Source organism: Hyla sarda, chromosome 3, assembly GCF_029499605.1.
Source record: "Hyla sarda isolate aHylSar1 chromosome 3, aHylSar1.hap1, whole genome shotgun sequence".
Classification (NCBI taxonomy): domain Eukaryota; kingdom Metazoa; phylum Chordata; class Amphibia; order Anura; family Hylidae; genus Hyla; species Hyla sarda.
In genome coordinates this window covers 379,582,860-379,598,334 of record NC_079191.1, presented here as the reverse complement: position 1 = coordinate 379,598,334, position 15,475 = coordinate 379,582,860, and the positions used below count along the sequence as shown (strand labels likewise).

General features: G+C 40.7%; 1 protein-coding gene and 1 long non-coding RNA gene across 3 annotated transcripts in view; both read right to left on the bottom strand.

The window, feature by feature from the left end:
- The window catches only part of MACROD2 (mono-ADP ribosylhydrolase 2), a 2,467,642-nt gene that overhangs the window by 2,143,650 nt on the left and 308,517 nt on the right, over positions 1 to 15,475 (bottom strand). The gene's annotated exons all lie outside the window — the stretch shown is intronic.
- Positions 1 to 15,475, bottom strand: part of LOC130362832 (uncharacterized) — a 112,414-nt gene that overhangs the window by 3,984 nt on the left and 92,955 nt on the right. Inside the window, exons 2-3 of one of the 2 annotated variants that reach the window (XR_008891590.1) lie at positions 5,509 to 5,601; positions 4,079 to 4,174 (exon numbers count right to left, since the gene is read on the bottom strand). This is a non-coding gene — a long non-coding RNA (uncharacterized LOC130362832). The remainder of the gene's footprint in view (positions 1 to 4,078; positions 4,175 to 5,508; positions 5,602 to 15,475) is intronic. The other variant, XR_008891589.1, reaches the window with a different exon arrangement.

The following is a 15,475-nucleotide window of genomic DNA, read 5'->3' as shown; positions in this document are numbered from 1 at the left end:
TGCAGCACGAGGCCCCAAAAGGTCCTTATTTCGGCCGCTTTGATGGAATACCATTCATTGGGTCTAGCTAAAAATGCGCCCGAGTTTGCAGTGACGAACTGTTGGGTGTACAGGTTTGTCTGATCAACCATCAGATTGACAAAGTCGTCACTGAAAAAAACCCTGAAATAGTCCATTTCAGTGAACCCGACGATGTCAATCTTGATTCCTGAGTCGCCAACAAACTCAGGAATCACGGGCTCGTGGCCCGCTGGCTGAGACCAGACAAGTTCGCTGGTATGGGGCACCAGTGAACTTGGCTGGGGGGCTTGACTAATATGAGCGCCAGGGGGACTCATACTAGCATGGGGCACAGGGTCAGGTGCAGAGGAGGTTTGCGGCCTCGCTTGGCAGCGTTTCCCCCGCTTTGGTGGCTCATCATCAGAACTAGATGATGAGGAGGGCGAGGAAATAAGGAAGGTGGGGTCTTCCTTGTCCTCTGTGGAGCTTTCAGAGTCGGAGGCAAGTAAGGCATATGCCTGCTCCACTGAAAACGCCCTGCGGGCCATTTCCCTACTCTAGTGGGGGGTGAAATGTATAACTTTATTGCCGTGTGTGCTGCGTGTGGTGTGGTGCGGGACTACCGCCCCAACCCACCCTAACCTAACTAACCTGCCCTAAGAACAAAAATATAAAATAAAACTAAACTAAAAAAAAGAAAAAGAAACTTAAAAAAAAAAAAACTTCTAGTGCAAAAACCCTGCGCCAAAAAAAAAGCATTTACCTAATCAGTGGCGTTCCCCACTGATTAGCGCTTGGTGGCGGCAGGGGGCGCAGGAGTCAGTGGGGGGTCTGGCCACTCAGCCCAGAACAGTGGATGGTGGCACATACAGACCCCCACACAAAAAACCCGAAAAATAAAATAATAAAACACTTAACCCCGAAAAAATGCACCCGCCTGAAAACAAAAAAATATACACTGGTCAATGATAACTGACATCGGTGGGGCCTGGAGGTACGGTCCATCCACACATCACAGGCCTGCTACTGGTGGCACGGACCGCCTATAGATGCAAAAAATAAAATAAAAAAGTCACTATAACCCAAAAAAGTGCCTGCACCACAAAAAAAAAACACGCTGATCAGTATTACGGGACTGATCAGTGGCAGGTGGGCTTTAGCTAACAGTGGCGGACCGCTCTTTTATAGTTAAGAGGGCCAGGCCACACGTTTAGCAAAAGAAAAAAATGCTGGGGAAGACCGCAGCGACCCTGTAGGGCCGGGGTCACGCAGCTAAAGGTGCTACGGACCCGCGGACACCTACAGACGGTATGCAAAAAAAGGGGGCAGGGGGAGAGATGGCAGCATGGGGCTCCGTCCTGCACACCAGATCTCTGTGAAATGGTGGGCAGAACGGACTCAGGACCCTCCTGGGCGATATGCCGGGATGCCTGCTCAACGATATCAGCAGGCATCCCGGTCCGGTCCCTGCCCGGCGAGCGGCAGGCACCAGAAGAACGCAGGACGTACCCATACGCCCTGAGTCCTTAGGGACTCGGAAACAGGGGCGTATGGATACGCCCTGCATCCTTAACCTCTTCAGGACGCCGGGCGTATGCATAGCCCCTGCATCCCGAGCCCCTAAAGACGTGGGGCGTATGCATACGCCCGTGGAAATTTCCGGTCCCCGCCGCTAGCCGGTTGGGGACCGGACCGGGATGCCTGCTGAAATCATTCAGCAGGCATCCCGGCACATCGCCTGAGACCCCCCCATGTCGGCGATCGCAGAAAATCGCATGTCAATTCAGATATGCGATTTTCTGCTTTTCCGGGCTGATTGGGTCTCTGGTGACCCGATCACCCAGAAAATACGGATGATCGGAGCTTTCAGTGACAGCCTGATCACCCTGAGGGATAGGAGCGAGGTCGCAGTGCTGCTATCTCCTCCTATCCCCTGCAATTGGTCAGAACTGATTCGGACCAATGGCAGCGCAGGACAGTGGGTTGCCATGGCAACCCCCCGTCCTGTCCACCCCTGGATGTCGGGCAGAATGGGGCGAGAAGATGGAGACTGGTACCTTACCTGAAGATGGCGTGGGGACCAAAGATCATCGTGGAGACTGCAGAGATCCTGGCTCAAGTAGGGAAACGACGGTGGAGGTGGGGGTGGGGGGGATGAAAGTGAAAGCAAAGCGATCTTTACTGTGGCAACCACTAAGAAGGCACAACTGCAACTCCCAGCATGCCCAGACAGCCAAAGGCTCTCTGGGCATGCTGGGAGTTGTAGTTTTGCAACATCTGGAGGGTCACAGTTTGGAGACCACTGTTACAGTGGTGCCCAAACGGTAGCCCTCCAGATGTTGCCAAACTACAACTCTCAGCATGCCTAGACTGCCCAAGCATGCTGGGAGTTGTAGTTCTGTAACATCTGTCCCTTCAGATTTTGCAATTTTCATGACATTTTTGAAAATTGCTGCTCTACTTTGAAGCCCTCTAATTTTTCCAAAAGTAAAAATATGTCCATTTTATGATGCCAACATAAAGTGGACATATTGTATTTGCGAAGAAAAATAAAATGTATTTGGAATATCCATTTTCCTTACAAGTAGAGAGCTTCAAAGTTAGAAAAATGCTAAGTTTTCTAAAATTTCATGAAATTTGGGGATTTTTCACCAAAAAAGGATGCAAGTAACGACGAAAATTTAGCACCAAAATAAAGTAGAATATGTCATGAAAAAACAATCTCAGAATCAGAATATTCGGTAAAAGCGTTTTAGAGTTATTAATGCGTAAAGCGACAGTGGTCAGAATTGCGAAAAAGGGCTCAGTCCTTAAAGTGAAAAAGGGCTGCGTCCTTAAGGGGTTAAATGGTTAATATTTTAAAACCTTCTTCATAAGGTGCATCCAGTCAAGTGCTTGACCTGTACATTTGGATTTTTATTTAATGCCTTCAATGTTCATCCTAGCCTACAGGAACTTTTTGGAACATAAACAAAAAATGTAAACATATAACTGCTATCACACTCTGACCAAAAATATGTTTAAATGGGCACTGTCATGAAATCAAAAAATTGATATGTTGTAGTACTTAAGTACTACAACATATCTCTAATATACTTTAATTAAAAAAAAGTGATTTTAAAACAGTTTAAAATCACTTTTAAATTCGGCCACTAGGGGTCGCCCTCCTAGTGGTCGAATGCATTAGGCAGTGACATCACTAATGAATTTCGACTCGTTGAAGCCTGGCAACGAGTTGGAATTCTGTCTGATTGACAGGCGGGAGCGAGCACTTTGAAAGAAGAGGACGCGCGCAGGCTCCCTGGCAGGCCCCGGCTCTCGGCGACAGGTAAAAATATCTATGTTGTGTCTGTTTTCAATGTGTTTTTGTGCTTTTGCGGGGGGAGGGGAGGGGGGGGTAGTGGGATGAGCGGCGCAGCGGGGCCAGGGGGGTTGCGGGCTGCGCGGCGGGAGCGGGATGTGGGGCCATTCACCTATACAGTATGCCTCCAGTTGTTTCCCCACTACAACTCCCAGCATGCCATGACAGCCAATAGATGTCAGGGCAAGCTGGGAGTTGTAGTGGGGAAACAGCTGGAGGGACACTTAATAGGTGAATTAAGGGGGGGTGGGGAGTGAGTTGAGCGGCGCCACGGGGGGGGGGGGTTGCGGGCTGCGCGGCGGGGAGCGGGATGTGCACAGCGATCACAGATACTGTTTTCAGCTATACAGTATGCCTCCAGTTGTTTCTCCACTACAACTCCCAGCATGCCCTGACAGCCAATAGATGTCAGGGCAAGCTGGGAGTTGCAGTGGGGAAACAGATGGAGACGCCCTGTATAGGTGAACTACGGGCGGAAGTGTCGGCCCCAGCAGGCATCAGTGACGTGGTGCCTGCTGGGGAAGTCTGCCTGGTAGTTAGCATACTACCAGGCAGACAAAAAAGGCATTTTTTAATATGTAAAAATTTTATTTTAAAAAATATTGTAAAAAATTTAAAGGCAGGGAGGGGGTTAGGGATAGATGGGTAATAGGCAGGGATAGAAAAAAGAAAAAAAGTGATGGTGGGAGCTACCCTTTAAATCTCTCGCAATCTTACCAGTTTGTATGTTCTCAATATGTTTGCCTGGGATTCCCTCGGGTGCTCCGGTTTCCTCCCACAGTCCAAAAACATTCTGATGCTAGATTGTGCTCCCTAAATGGGACAGAGACCAAAATGTTGATCTCTGTACAGTGTTACGGAATACGTCATTGCTATATAAATTAAATAAATAAATAGAACAGACTAATGGCATTCAGCACTGTGCATACAAAAGGCTTCTCTCCTATGGGTTTATGTATAATGTGGTTGATGCAGACTGACTTGTGGCCTGACGATGAGGAAACTTAGTTACTAAAGGCAAATCAATGCACAGCTCAAATGCATCTGGATTGACAGCAAAGTCAATACATTTACAGAGCCAGATGAAAGAATACTCAGAAGGGAACATTTTCAGCAACAAAAGGAAAGGAGGCATTTTCAGCTTGCCACAAAACCTTCACTTGTGGTGTTATTCATCATAAAACTTAAGTTTAATGGAAAACATTAACATGATAATATAAATAGGTGGAGAATGGGCATTTGCAGGGACATCCTTGCCAACGATAAGGAAGCCCCTTTGTTTTCTACTATACTTAATTCAATGGGCATTTCCATTTCACCAGATAATTCCTTTTATTTCAGTTTTTGCAATATATTTTATCTAGGCCTATTCCTTCATGATCTCTGTTGTAATTACTGAACAGAAGATTTCATATTTACTTCATTTACACAGGTGAATGTCTGGCTAATTTATCTTTGTTTTTGGACGAATCTGTGATGGAGATACCTAACAGAACCTTCAACCTAGGTGTGAACCCAACCTAAGCTGTTGTGTGAGTATGGATATAGCAGAGTTAAAAGTCAGACTTGGTACCTTAACACATTTGTTTAATGCACTATGATTATGGTTGTTAACTCTGCTACATCTGGCATAAAGGGTGGCACTTTCTGGCCATTACATAACCTGTGTATGTCATATTAGAGCTGGGCAGTATATCGGTGTGTTTATGTCTTACGATATGAATTTTTCACATACCGCAATACCATTTCCATAGAAACTATCTCCAGTGCATGGAGAAACGTCCGGCCGCACAGCGTCTCTGGGAAGTGTAGTACGAGCTGCACTGAACAGACTGTGAGGATCTGGGAGAGGGTTACAACTACCGGCGGGCTTGTGATTTCCGGCAAGTGCAGGAAACTCGAGCAGAACTGCAGAGACATGGAGATTTCCCAGGCGGCCTGACCGAGACCCCGGGTACCATGGTGAGGAATCCCGACAACCTGACACTATACTGAAGAACCCCAGACCTCAAATACCGTTAAATACCGCAAAACCGCCATAATTTAGAAAAATACAGTGATATACATTTTTGTTCATACCGCTCAGATCTATGTCATATGTTACAATTTTTCGGCTCTGCAGGTTGCTTCTCTATTTTCAGTTGTACCTGAGCTGGTGATGTAGAATAGCTGCTATGCTGTCTCTCATAACATCAGCCACAGAAGGGGAATCCTGTTTCTCTTTGACTTTATAGCATGCCCTGAGAAGAAGACGCAGCATGGAGGACATTATAAACCAGTACTAAGCCTTGTAAGTTTTGAATTAAGAATTGATTGATATTTAGTGATTTTTACTAGTTCCTGTAGTTTCCCTATATGCGTCTGTCTCTTTTCAGCCACTCCCCTCTCCTTAGATTTATATGGGCAGCTGTAGTCTGATACTTCAGCAAGCTGATCTGTCACATGAAGGCCTTGAGGGAATGATGAGTTTAGGAAGAGGGGAGAGAGAGGAGGAAAAAACCTGACAGGTGAAGACAGAAGCATTTTTCCCCCCACAGATAAGCTATGGTAAATATTCTCACATGCAAAGTTTGTTAAAATGACTGAACATTTAAGGACAAAATTTCATTCAGTTGAAAAATTGATCATTCCAATGACTGAAAGCAATGATCTAGAAATTAAAAGAAAAAAACCCTTTTCATTATTCAATGAAAATATATCAATAATATTTGTTGAAACCACAATTTTCCATTGTTTTACAGCATATCACTAATCATTTGAATTTTTTTTTTGTCTATGTTTATAGAGATATTGCATCTTGAAGAAAACTCTTTATGGTAAAATATTTTAACCCCTTCCCTCCCAGGACACATGCATACGTATTATGTATGGGTACTTTCCGGCGAATGGTCATATACATACCTGCTGATCTTCTGCTCTGAGCATCACACTGCAGGAGATTGGCGGCAGGACCTGGTTATCAATCACAGCCAGGATTTTACCGATGTCAGCAGTGTTAAAGGGGTATTCTGGGCAAAAACATTTCATCCCCCATCCAAAGGATAGGGGATAAGATGTCTGATCGTGGGGGGCCCACTGCTGAGACCCCCCGCGATCTCCCTGCAGCACCCGCTTTCTATGTGGGTGCTGAATCTCCAGTTTCGGAAACCTCCGGGTTTCCGTGACTGGGGACCTGACATCACGTCTATGGGAAGGGGTGTGACGACCGTCAGAAAGATCTTTAGTTATGTTCAGTCTAGCATTAATGTAGTCATTTCAACTTTCTATTATTTTAATGGCATGGATATGCTATGATAATATCAGAATCTTGTCAGATCCCCAATAAAGTCTGATTTATCAGAATACACTGGTATTCGTTTGAAAACGGTTCCAGCTCCCAGCATAATATGAACAGCGTCTTGAAGAAAGGGATACTCTTATCTGGGACAATTAACCCCAATTATTTTATTTTTTTTAATCAATTGGTGCCAGAAAGTTAAACAAATTTGTTAATTACTTCTATTTAAAAATCTTAATTCTTCCAGTACTTATCAGCTGCTGTATGTTCCACAGGATGTTCTTTTCTTTTTGAATTTATTTTCTGTCTGACCACAGTGCCCTCTGCTGAGACCTCTGTCCATGTCAGGAACTGTCCAGAGTAGGAGCAAATCCCCATAGCAAACCTCTCCTGCTCTGGATAGTTTCTGTCTACAGACACTTTATGTGATAAGTCGCTAGGATCTACCCAAATCTGCTAGGACTCATTGAACAACAAATATGTTACACAAAAGAGTCATCCAAGCTGTCATGGCTTTGTTAGGAAAAGAAATCGTGAAGCTTTGGTAAACAATGACATACCTATATATGTGCATAGGTTTTATGAGAAATATATTAACTTTTTTATCAATAATTCAAGTTACATTTTAACAGATGTTCTGCCGCAGAATATATTGGCACTTATAAATCAAAGTGATTAATATTGTTATAGCTGAGAAAACACAATTCTCTTCCTCTATGTGTGCTTATAAAACATTTTGTCAAATCATGGTGTGCAGCAACACACTCCTTCAAAGGTATCTTCAAAGAAATGCCATAAAAATGGACTGGAACTTTGATGCAGACTGCCAGTGAGGACATTACATTTTCCTGTAGTTAAAGCTAAGTAAACAAAGCATGTGAGTTTTGTATTTGATATGCAATCTTCAGTAAGCAGCTTTGTAGCAAATAAATAAATAAATAAATAAAAATTCTACAATTTGAACCTTTCTGCCAATGCCAATACCTCAAACTTATTAAATGCCAAAACAAATCTCAGATCACACAAAGCTCTCCTGATGACAGTATGATAGTATTACAATCCCAGCTTTTCCCCTCAACAGTATAAATACAGTCTTTGAGGTCCACAAAAGGAAAATATGCCTACAACAACAGGAGAATTTGCTCTAACCAAGATGGCGGAAAGGTCTGATTCCTCAGCCATCCCAACTAACATATACTTCACTTTATTCCCTTGTGAGTGAGCCCCATCTATTACTCTGGAGTCTCCATGTGTATGCTGAATACTCAGGTACCTTTGATGTTTCTTACAATACGGACCACATTAAATATTCCTTAGATATATAGATTTTTATGTCAAGCCGTCACTTATTAGAGGAGTTTGAAACATGTCCATCAATTCTAGCAGCTGTTGAAAAGTATTAGTCTTATGCATTCCTGTTATACCTATAGCGGGTATTGATCCAGAGCAAACAAACAGAAGCTCTAGTTAAGGTCTGACTGACAAGGAAAAATATGTTTTGTCCACAGTCAACTTAGATTAGATTTCCCTTGAATCAATTCCTACTGGTATTTACCAGGATAGATGGATGGATGGATGTCCAGGGTAGGTTTGCACAGAGAATCGTGTGGACGTAAATGAAGGTGTGTAACAATTTTAAAGAGCATTAGGCCCAATTCAGATTCAGTAGTAGTGATGCTGTTAGAACATGCATTTTGTTTGGAATTCTTTATAATGCTTTGCCCTATTTGTAATGTAGTGGAGATAAGACCCTGTCAACATCACATTTTGGCAGCGAAGCTATAAAGGAAGAATAGACCAAGCATAGTCACAAATAGATTGCGTGACTATAAATTTGGGTCAAAAAAATAAAAAAACATACAGTGACATATAGCTGACCATACTTAGACCCTAGTAAATGGAGTACTAAATCCTATGCTAAACACAGGTACAAGACCAGATATGTGATGTGAATGGGGCCTAACATTGACCGAGTCAAATGTTGGAGAAAATATAATTTGGCCAGTTTCTTGTGCTACGCATATAGCATGTTGCTAAAGTTATTGAGAGATATAAATAAATAAAGCTACTGATTGACTGGATTGCCTTCTCTATTTCTCTATGGTTGCCTTCTCTATTTCACGGCCTGTGCGCAAATAGTACATGAACCATATAATACACATTCCCTTGATTTAAGCTTGGAAATAAACTAGAGCTGCAACGATTAATCAATAAAATCGATTAAATTCGATAAAGGGATTCCTTGTTGATGAATTCAGTTATCGAATAATCGCCCGATTCGCTGTCCGCGGTCAGGAGGCTTCTGCGGGTAGGCGGGCAGTCAGACACGAGTCCCAGAAATCCTGCAGCAGCCTCAGTGACAGTCTCAGGCTGAGACTCTCAGCTCCACCCTCTGACCACTGTTACCAGTTAGAAGGCTGTTGCTCCTCTTAATTGTCTCCTCCCCCGCCGCTACTTTACCTTTATTTCCCAAACTCAGCCCATGAGGATCAGTGACCATCCATTTTCTGCCGCCGTCCTCCACCACCTGCCGCTGCATCCAGGGCCCCCGTACGGTAGGTTAAGGTTCCAATACAGCACACACTCAAATGTGCTGAGGCCCTGGTGAACAGTGATCCTCCTAGGCCTCTGTCTGTAAGTGTCTGCAGTCTGCTCTGCACTGCTATACACATGAAGGGCAGAGCAGACTGCAAACAGAGCATTGCACCCCCCACCCATGTGTAAAGCAGTGTGTGTGCATTCCTATACAGGTGGGAGTATGTACAGAGCATTGCACCCTAGTCTGTGCTACAGACACAAGGGTGCAATGCTCTGCATATACCACTATGTGTAGAGCAGTATATACAGAGCATTGCACCCTTGTGTCTGTAGTACAGTGTGTAGTGCACACCGCTTTACCCATGGGGGTATGTGCAGAGCATTGCACACTTGTGTCTGTAGTACAGACACTAGGATGCAATGCTCTGCACATACCCCCATGTGTATAGCAGATTGTGTGTGTACTACATGCACACTGCTATACAAATAGTAGTATGTGCAGAGCATTGCATTCTAGTGTCTGTACTACAGACACAAGGGTGCAATGCTCTGCCCATACCCCCATGGGTATAGCGGTGTGTATGTGCTGTATACACTGCTATACACATGGGGGTGTGTGCAGAGCATTTGCACCCTAGTATTTGTAGTACTACAGAGTCTGTACTACAGTCATGGGTCGGGTGCAATGCTCTGCAGTCTGCACATACCCCCATGTGTATAAGAGTGCTATATTAAAAGAGTAAAGTAAATACATTTCAAAAATAATAATAAAAAAAAAGGAAATTAACTGCTCCAATAAAAATGAGCTCCCCCTTTTCATATTGCTATACAAAAAAAGTAATATATATATATATATATATATATATATATATATTTTTTTTTTTTTACATATTTGATACTGCTGCATGGCTAACTGTCTGAACTATTAAAATATTAGTGAATCATTAACATTTCATTTTAAATAGTTCAGACAATTACCCATGCGGCAGTATCAAATTCACTCTGGTTTCTGTACAGGATCATTAATAATGATCCTGTACGGCAAGCGGCGTAAACGTAAAAAGAAAAAAAAAATGCTGTTGTTTGGTCCCATCACATGCTAGAAACTTTTCTTATAGCCATTGTGCATAATTTTTCAAGTAGAATCAGCGGAACCAATTTTTTTTAATTTTGAATTTTTTTTCAGATTAATCGGAAAAATAATCGACAACTAATCGATTATTAACCTCTTAAGGACGCACTTAAGTACGCCCTGCGCCCGGTATATAACGCGGGTTCACGCTGTGACCCCACGTCATACCGGGTTGGTCCCAGCGGCTAATGATAGTCGGAACCCTGGGCTAACAGCGGGCGGCACCGATTGTTGTGCCGCATGCTATTAACCCTTTAGACGCGGCATTCAAAGTTGATCGCCGCGTCTAAAATGAAAGTAAAAGCTTCCCGGCAGCTCAGTTGGGCTGATCGGGACCATCGCGGTGAAATTGCGATGTCTCGATCAGCTAGAACGCGAGCGGAGTTCCCCTTACCTGCCTCCATCACATAGTTTGAGCAATTGACTGCTGATAACACTGATCTTTGCCGTGTCAATGCACGGCAATGATCTGTGTATGAGATCGGTATGTGCAGTGTAAAAACTGTGTAATTAAAAATAAACATATGTGGTATCGCCGCGTGCGGAAATGTCCAATCTATAAAAATATATCATTAATTAAACCGCACAGTCAATGGCGTACGCGCAAAAAAAAATTCCAAAATAGCGTATTTTTGGGCACTTTTTATATCATGACGAAGTGAATAAAAAGCGATCAAAAAGTACGATCAATATAAAAATGGTACCGATAAAAACGTCAGATCACGGCACAAAAAAATTAGCCCTCATACCGGCCCGTACCCGGAAAAATAAAACAGTTATAGGGGTCAGAATATGACAATTTTAAACGTATTATGTTCCGGCATGTAGTTATGATTTTTATTTTAGAAGTAATACAAAATAAAACCTGCACACAAAAAACAGCCCAAACCTCAAGGAAAGTAGAATATTTAGTTTTTTTTAGAAAAAATATATAATTCTAAGACCGTGCTTCAAATAAAAAAAATTTATTTTAGTAAAATATCATTGATATTACGCAAATTCCCCACAAAGGGCCCTTGTGGGAGGAAAAAATTCACTAGCATATATAGCATACAATATAATAAAATCAATAAGTATATAAAATATCAGCCATAAAAAAACATGGAGTGTATTGCTGAATCAGCCACTGGTCATCCGGATATTAAACAATCTGTAAATGATGATGTGATATTGATTCAAAGTCCATATGAGTTATTGCAATAATGTTTGAATATTACCCGTTCCTGGTGCCAACTCCCGTCCTGTGATGTTTGTGTTCGTACGGAGCTCTCGCTGACCAGTAGGTGCTGGCAATCGCTAAGTGCGGCTGGTCTGGACTGCGCTGGACCCGGTGTATGCCACACAATAGCAGATCCTCATGGCGGTGGCGTCTGATGTCGGCCAGGGAAAAGTAACAGTAGTAGATGAATCACTGGAACTGGGATAGCAGTGGAGAATCAAGCCAGCACGGTGGATCTCACGGCAAGCAGATCTCTAGGCAGGGGGATCTCAGGAACAGTGGATAGATGAATGGATCAATTAGAATGTAAAAATTCTGGACTTACAGTGGTTGGCACACCACGTAAGCTTACAGTATATTCTCAGTAATAGAAGGCTAGACGCGTTTCAGGGTTCTCAGGTAAATAACTCATGACCGCTTCCTCAGTAGCTATGTCAACAAATGAAGAATCCATCTTATATATAGTGGCATGGTCTTAGTTCACAGGAGATGGCTAAAGATGTTGAAGATAGGTGAGAACAAATTTTTCCTGGCTCGGCATCCATTCACATTGGTCAGTAGAAACCGCATACAAAGGACAAATACATTATATATGATCAAATATATTTCTAATTCAGAAAAATACATATAAAGTACTATAGAGAGACGTAATATCCGTTCATATGTTTAAATCAGAGACATTGCAAAACAAATATTAAAATAAACAAAAAATATATAACCCTATGAGGAATATGAATTTATAATGATAGAAGTATCGGAGACAATAAAATATAATATATATATATATATATACATATATATGTATATATGTTGAAGAGCAGCCCTCCCAAGTCAGCTGTACGTGGGTGCAGTCAGTCTCTGGGACCCCGGTCCTGGGTCCAAAAGGTTATACAGACAAAAATGGCGACCGCCGCACTCCAGGTAAATGTGCAAAAAAGTTTATTCCAGGATAAATACAGGCAACGTTTCTGTGGCCTCACACCACCATTTTCAAGCCACGCTTGAAAATGGTGGTGTGAGGCCACAGAAACATTGCCTGTATTTATCCTGGAATAAACCTTTTTGCACATTTACCTGGAGTGCGGCGGTCGCCATTTTTGTCTGTATATATATATATATATATATATATATATATATATATATATATATATTTATAGATAGATAGATAGATATTGAAAAAGTAAAAATAAAATTGAAAATACTAAATAATAGTTAACAAAAAAAAATTATAAAAATAAAAAAGATAAAAAATATATAGAGAAAGAAACATAGGTATAAGATAAAAATACAAATGGAAAGGACAAAAAAAAAGTAATAATGTAAAAAATAAAAACAGCAATAAAAACAAAAATCACAAATATATAAACACCAGCATAGAATAAAAGCAGAAAAAACACAACAGTATTCTTCTTGGGACAACAAGTGATGTACATGAGTTACTAAAGAGGATGGCATCGGCTAGAGGGGGCACCCTTTGTTTTAAAAACAGGGATACGCACTACAGCCAAGGACATCCTCTATAGAAATCCAAATAATTCGAAGCTGGAATTAAGTCCTCCTGGTTCTAATGTAGCAAATTTAAAAATCTTTTTACTTTCAGCTTGGAACATTTTTATCATTTAATTCCGCCCCCCCCCTTCCCGTCATGTCTGACATATTGAAGTCCTGTACACGAAAATGAACTTATATAACAATTATGTACTGATGTAAAATGGGCTGAGAGTGGGTGTTTTAGATTACCATTTTTAATATTGCACAGATGTTCTGCTATACGTGTTTTTAAAGGCCTCTTTGTTCGACCTATATACTGCTTTTCACACCCACATTCTATTAGATTAACTACTCCTTTCGTATTGCAGGTTATTTGATCTTCCATATTCCATTTGAAGGAGTTGACCTGTGAAACAATAGATAACGTTTTCTTAGGTCCTTTTATTTTTTATACAATTAGGGCATATGCCACATCTAATGAACCCTTTGGTGTTCAACCAAGTGGATGGTTGTCTACATGACTCTAGGGGTTCGATGGATGGCGCAACTGTGATCCCCAAATTGGGGGCTCTGGTGTGGACTATTGGTGGACGGACTGGTAATAATCCCCCAATGTCTCGATCTTGTCGGACCAGATACCAGTGTTTATTTATCAACTTTTGTATCTTTTTGCACATAATGTTAAAAGGTAGAACTAGTTTATTATTATCAACTCCCTCATTATTAGGTTTTTCTTTAGGGATAAAAAAAAAAAAAGTAGTCCTATCTAACATTTTAGTATGTTCTAAAGACTGTTGTAGGAGAAGGTCTGGATACTTTTTTTCTTTAAATTGATTTGTTAATTGGGAAGCTTCTTCCAAAAATGTATCATTTGATGTACAATTCCTTTGGAGTCTACAAAATTGTCCTATCGGCACCTTAATGAGCCACTGGGGCAGATGACAACTGTCAAAGCTTATGTAGATATTTCTAGATGTGGGTTTCTGATATGTATTACAGATTAATCTATCTTGGTCTACCTTAATCTCTAAGTCCAAAAAATTAATTGGTTCTTTGCTGATAGTGGATGTAAAGTGAAGATTGTGACTTTTGGTGTTTGACTTCGTAGTAAAGTGTTCCAAATCAATTAAGTCCCAATCCCAAATAAAAGGAATATCGTCAATGTACCTTTTCCAGAGCACCAGGCTTGCGTCAAGTTGGGGTAAGATGGTGTCTTCTTCCCATGATGCCATGAATAAGTTTGCATAACTTGGCGCAAACATGGTGCCCATGGCTGTACCTACTTGCTGTAAATAATAATCATCCTCAAAAAAGAAATAATTATGTGTTAGTATAAACAATATAGATGATGTGATAAACTCAATTTGTTGTGGTTTAATGTGCCCTTTTTGTAAAAATTTCTCAACTGCTGCAATACCCAAATCATGATGGATAATAGTGTATAAAGATGACACGTCTAATGCAGCTAAAATGTGAATAGATTTCAAAGGAAAAGTATCAATAATCTTGTTGTCCCAAGAAGAATACTGTTGTGTTTTTTCTGCTTTTATTCTATGCTGGTGTTATATATTTGAGATTTTTGTTTTTATTGTTATTTTTATTTTTTACATTATTACTTTTTTTGTCATTTCCATTTGTATTTTTATCTTATACCTATGTTTTTTTCTCTATATATGTTTTATTATCTTTTTTATTTGTATTATTTTTTATTTATTAACTATTATTTATAATTTTTTATTTTCAATTTTATTTTCATTTTTATTTTTACAATTTCAATATCTATATGTTTTATATTTATTTGTCTTCGATACTTCTATTATAAATTCATATTCCTCATAGGGTTATATATTTTTTGTTTATTTTAATATTTGTTTTGTAATGTCTTTGATTTAAAGGGGTACTCTGGTGAAAAACTATTTTATTTTTATTTTTTAAATCAACTGGTGCCAGAAAGTTAAAGAGATTTGTAAATTACTTCTATTAAAAAATCTTAATCCTTCCTGTACTTTTTAGCTGCTGAATACTACAGTGGAAATTCTTTTCCGTTTGAAACACAGAGCTGTCTGCTGACATCATGAGCACAGTGCTCTCTGCTGACATCTCTGTCCGTTTTAGGAACTGTCCAGGGTAAAAGGAAATCCCCATAGCAAACATATGCTGTTCTGGACAGTTCATAAAATGGACAGAGATGTCAGCAGAGAGCACTGTGGTCATGATGTCAGCAGACAGTTCTATGTTTCAAAAAGAAAAGAATTTCCGCTGTAGTATTCAGCAGCTAATAGAAGTCATTTACAAATCTGTTTAACTTTTTGGCACCAGTTGATTTAAAATAAAAGTACCCCTTTAAACATATGAACGGATACTCTCTTTGGTACTTTATATGTACTTTTCTGAATTAGAAATATATTTGATCATATATAAGGTATTTGTTCCTTGTATGCGGTTTCTACTGACCAA